Below are 5,353 nucleotides of genomic sequence, written 5' to 3'. Positions count from 1 at the left end.
ACCCCAAAAGCTCAATAGAACGCACCGAGCTGCCACGACATCTTGGGGGTAGAGGAATTGTTGATTTGTCCAACCGTATGACCCAGGAAATTGAAGGACTTCGAAAATATTTTCTGAGCAAGGCTGCTTTGCCAGAACTCCATCGAGTAGTTTGTGTTGCTGATACTTCTACACCGTTAAAGCTACAGCAGGACCACTTGGAAACCGTCGAACACTCTGCAGAAAGTAAAATGCAGAAACTGATTGGCAAACCTTTGCTTGGGAGGCACCAGAACGAGGTCAACCATGATTACGTCGACATATCTGCGTCGAACTACTGGTTGACTTCCCGAAGGTTGTTTCCTGAGACAGAGGGCTTCATGCTTGCCATCGAGGATCAGGTGATTCCAACAAGGAACTACATGAAATATATCGCCAAGGATGCCTCAGTGGCGGATGATAGCTGTCGTTATGGCTGTGCGACACATGAAACTATCCAGCACATCACCGGGGGATGTCAGAAGTTCGCGGGCACGGAGTACTAAAATAGACATGATGCCGTTGCGAAGATTCTTCACCAACTTCTAAGTTCGAAAAAGGTTCCTTATTACAATTACCATCCGGATACTGTATTGGAAAATGTACATCACAAGCTCTATTGGGATCGCACGGTTCTCACAGACCGGAAAATAACCCACAATAGACCAGACCTCATATTGCTCAATAAGGATGAGGACACAGCACTTTTCATCGATGTGGCGATTCCAAATAATAACAATCTTCTAGATAGGCACACTGAAAAAATTTCAAAGAACAGAGATCTCGAGGAGCAAACCAGGAGACAGTGGAAGCTGAAAGATGTCAAGACCATCCCTATTGTCATATCATCTACAGGCCTGATACCGAAGAAACTACTAGAGAACTTGAGGAAACTTCAGCTGGACGAAAATATCTATAGAGTGATGCAGAAGGCGGTACTGGTGGGAACGGCGAGAACTGTACGCAAGTACATGGGAAATTCAGAGGAACACCGTCTGCTCCGACAGGAAGTGCGGACAGAGCAGGAATCCAACCTACAGCAGGGAGCCGAGGAGCGACCCGAACCCGACCAACACCACGAGCCCGAAAACCTGGAAAGGGCTCCAACAGAGCTTAATCCGTTTGATATCTGAGATATCTGGGATAAGTGAATTTTCCTCTGGAGAGGAGTGTGAAAGCCGCAAGGCTAAAGTCATAATGTCTGGCCTGCCTGGCAGCTATCTAGTAGATGGCCTGCCGGGTAGCCATCGTAACGACGTAGACGGTGCAGCCAGCTACGCCTGCTGTCCGCAGTCCCATTCCTTCATCCTCTCTCTTTCACATCCTTTATGGGGGTGCTCTTTCTGCTCCCGTTTCTCTACCCCTCACCCAAACCGAGAAAGGGGAGCACAAACCCATGGAAATGGTGATAACGAGAAGCCTCGGAAACAAGTCGCTGCCTGGGGATCGTCAGGGCATGTCTGGAGCCGGCGCTGGACATGACAGCATGTGGGACGTCGGTGGCAGGATGTTGAGGAAGCGGGCTCCTGCTGCAAAAGAAGCTACAGCTCCAAAGCAACAACAGCAACCAGCGAGTCCGATTCAATTGCCGACTCGAACCGCTGAAGGTGCTGCGCAGGATATTCAGCCAGTGCTCACCCAAGCGGGGTTAGTTAGAAAGCGCATGAAGTGGACAACGTCCATGAATGAAACTATTGTGCGCATATATAACTCCATCACGGGACTATGGCAGAACACGAACAACTATAGGAAAAGGCTTCATGAGGAATTCTGCAACGCCTACCCAAATCTCAATGTCACTGAACAACGAGTGGCGGACTAGTACCGCGTAATTCTGAGAAATCAACTAATACCAACGGCCCGAATCGACGCAATTAAACGAGGACTACAGCGTCCGCTAGCAATAGAGAATAACACCAACACCCCTGATGAAATTCACATGCCTGGGCAACATCACCCAGAAGACATTGATACTGAAAGTCCATCGTGCAAAGCAAATGAGCCTGAACACCAGGACGATAAGAATGAGCTCCACCAACAAGTTGACTCTGAGATGAGGAGATACTTTGCCGAACTGGAAGGAACAGATCCTCTTCATCGAATAGCACCTCCCCGACTCAATACATCCAAGAAACTGTCACTCATAATCGACATCTTGAATAAGGACGTTTTACCTGAGTACCTACAGAATGGAAGTTCATTGGAATATCTTCATCTAGTTTTTTACTGTGCAGCGCTAACGACGGCTAAAACCAGAGGGGCAAAAATTCGCCGAACGAACAACGATGGTCCAAAAGTACACAAATTACATGCGCCACCATGGCAGAAACGTCTTCAACACAAAACAGAGAGACTAAGGAGAGACATTGGACGACTGACGGAGTACTTGAACGGGAACCGCGGAAGGAAGGTTGTGAAAGCTGCCAAAGAAATCATGGATAGAAACAGAACACATACAGAACGAGAGACGGAGAATGCTACAGCTCACCACTGCCTCGACACTCTGAAGCGAAAGTTAAGTCTGTATGCAGAACGCCTGAGGAGATATAAAAGCAATTATAGCCGAAAAAGAGACAATAATTCATTCGAAAAGTCGGAAGAAACTTTCTACCGGTCACTCACATCGTCTGATGTAGAAAATGGAAAGTTACCACCAAAGGAAGCCATAGAACAATTCTGGACCGAACAATTATCAACGAAACCTCAGTTCAATGGAGATACCGGATGGATTGAAGATGAAGAATCTGAAGCTATAAAATATGAGCCGATGCAGCATGACAAGGTCACAATTGAAGAAGTAAAATCAGCTATCAGAGGACTACACAACTGGAAAGCACCTGGGCCTGATGGATTACAGAACTTCTGGATCAAGAAACTTTGGATCATGCATGACAAATTGACCTCCGCAATAAATGATGGCATTGAAAATCCTGAAAGAATGCCAATATTCCTTACACATGGCACAACGTAACTGTTACCTAAAGGCCAAAGGAATACAGAAGACCCATCCAAATACCGACCAATCACATGTCTTCCAACGATGTACAAATTAATCACATCGTGCATTTCAAATCGAATTCACAACCATTGCGAAAGGAATAACTTCATCGCCTTGCAACAAAAAGGATGCACCAAAGACAGCCGAGGGTGCAAAGAACAGCTGATAATTGATTCAGTTATCTGCAATCAAGCGTTCTCCAAGCGAAGGAATCTTTACGCTGCGTACATAGACTACAAGAAAGCATTCGATTCCATACCTCACGAATGGCTCTTGACTATCTTGAACATTTACAAGGTGGATCCTAATATTGTTAAGTTCCTGAAAAACGCTATGTCAACCTGGCGTACTAGTCTTCAAATGAAAGCAGCAGATGGCTCCATTACGACAGGACCTATTCCAATAAGACGCGAAATTTTTCAAGGGGATTCGCTGAGCCCTCTGTGGTTCTGCATGGCTCTGAATCCCTTGTCTCATAGATTGAACTCTACGGACTACGGATTTGCCATCAAAAGCGGCAGTAGAACTATGATGAAACTGAATCATCTCCTTTACATGGACGATTTGAAACTCTTCGCATCTACCAAAAAACAAATGCAACAGATGCTGAAAATGGTGGAAGGATTCTCGGAAGACATCAAAATGAAGTTTGGATTAGAAAAATGTCGACTGCTCAACATAACGAGAGGGAAAATAGAAGATGGTACGTTCAAACTCAGGGAAGGTGCAGAAATTGAAGCATTGAAGGAAAGAGATACATACAAGTATCTAGGCATAAAACAGGCAAGAAAAATCAATCAAACCCAGATGAAGAAAGAACTAACGGAGGAGTTCACCCGAAGATTGAGAAGGATAATGAGAACTGGCCCTAACAGCAAGAATCTGATAAAAGCGATTAACACCTACGCTCGCTCGGCGCTCAGCTATTCATTCGGTATTATCTCTTGGACGACCACCGATTTAGCAGCCTTACAGAGAAAAATAAGGACGATGCTGACTGAACACAATAAACATCACCCCAAAAGCTCAATAGAACAGACAGAGCTGCCACGACATCTTGGGGGTAGAGGAATTGTTGATTTGTCCAACCGTATGTCCCAGGAAATTGAAGGACTTCGAAAATATTTCCTGAGCAATGCTGTTTCGTCAGAACTCCATCGAGTAGTTTGTGTTGCTGATAGTTCTACACCGTTAAAGCTACAACAGGATCACAAACGTCGAAAACTCTGCAGAAAGTAAAATGCAAAAACTGATTGGCAAACCTTTGCATGGAAGGCACCAGAACGAGGTCAACCATGATTACGTCGACATATCTGCGTCGAACTACTGGTTGACTTCCGGAAGGTTGTTTCCTGAGACAGAGGGCTTCATGCTTGCCATCCAGGATCAGGTGATTCCAACAAGAAATTACATGAAATATATCGCCAAGTATGCCTCAGTGGCGGACGATAGCTGTCGTTATGGCTACGCGACACATGAAACTGTCCAGCACATCACCGGGGGATGTCAGAAGTTCGCGGGCACGGAGTACAAAAATAGACATGATGCTGTTGCCAAGATCATTCACCAAGAATTGGCACTAAAACACCAACTTCTAAGTTCGAAAAAGGTTCCTTATTATAATTACCATCCGGATGCTGTGTTGGAAAATGAACATCACAAGCTCTACTGGGATCGCACGGTTCTGACAGACCGGAAAATAACTCACAATAGACCAGACCTCATATTGCTCAATAAGGATGAGGACAGAGCACTATTCATCGATGTGGCCATACCAAATAATAACAATCTTCTAGATAGGCACACTGAAAAGATTTCAAAATACAGAGATCTCGAGGAACAAACCAGAAGACAGTGGAAGCTGAAAGATATCAAGACCATCCCTATTGTAATTTCATCTACAGTCCTGATACCGAAAAAACTACTGGAGAACTTGAGGAAACTTCAGTTGGACGAAAATATCTATAGAGTCATGCAGAAGGCGGTACTGCTCGGAACGGCGAGAACTGTACGCAAGTACATGGGGAATGCAGAGGAACACCGTCTGCGCCGACAGGAAGTACGGGTGGAGCAGGAATACGACCTACAGCAGGAAGTCGAGGAGCGACCCGGACCCTACCACCACCACGAGCCCGAAAACCTGGAAAGGGCTCCAACAGAGCTTAATCCTTTTGATATCTGAGATATCTGGGATAAGTGAATTCTCCTCTGGAGAGGAGTATGAAAGCCGCAAGGCTAAAGTCATACTAATGTCCTTATTACAATTACTATCCAGATGCTGTGCTGGAAAACGAACATCACAAGCTCTACTGGGATCGCACTGTTCTCACAGACCGG

The sequence above is a fragment of the Coccinella septempunctata genome, chromosome 5 (assembly GCF_907165205.1).
Source record: "Coccinella septempunctata chromosome 5, icCocSept1.1, whole genome shotgun sequence".
Lineage (NCBI taxonomy): Eukaryota > Metazoa > Arthropoda > Insecta > Coleoptera > Coccinellidae > Coccinella > Coccinella septempunctata.
The sequence above is the reverse complement of the archived record's forward strand: the minus strand, read 5'-3'. Positions refer to the sequence as shown.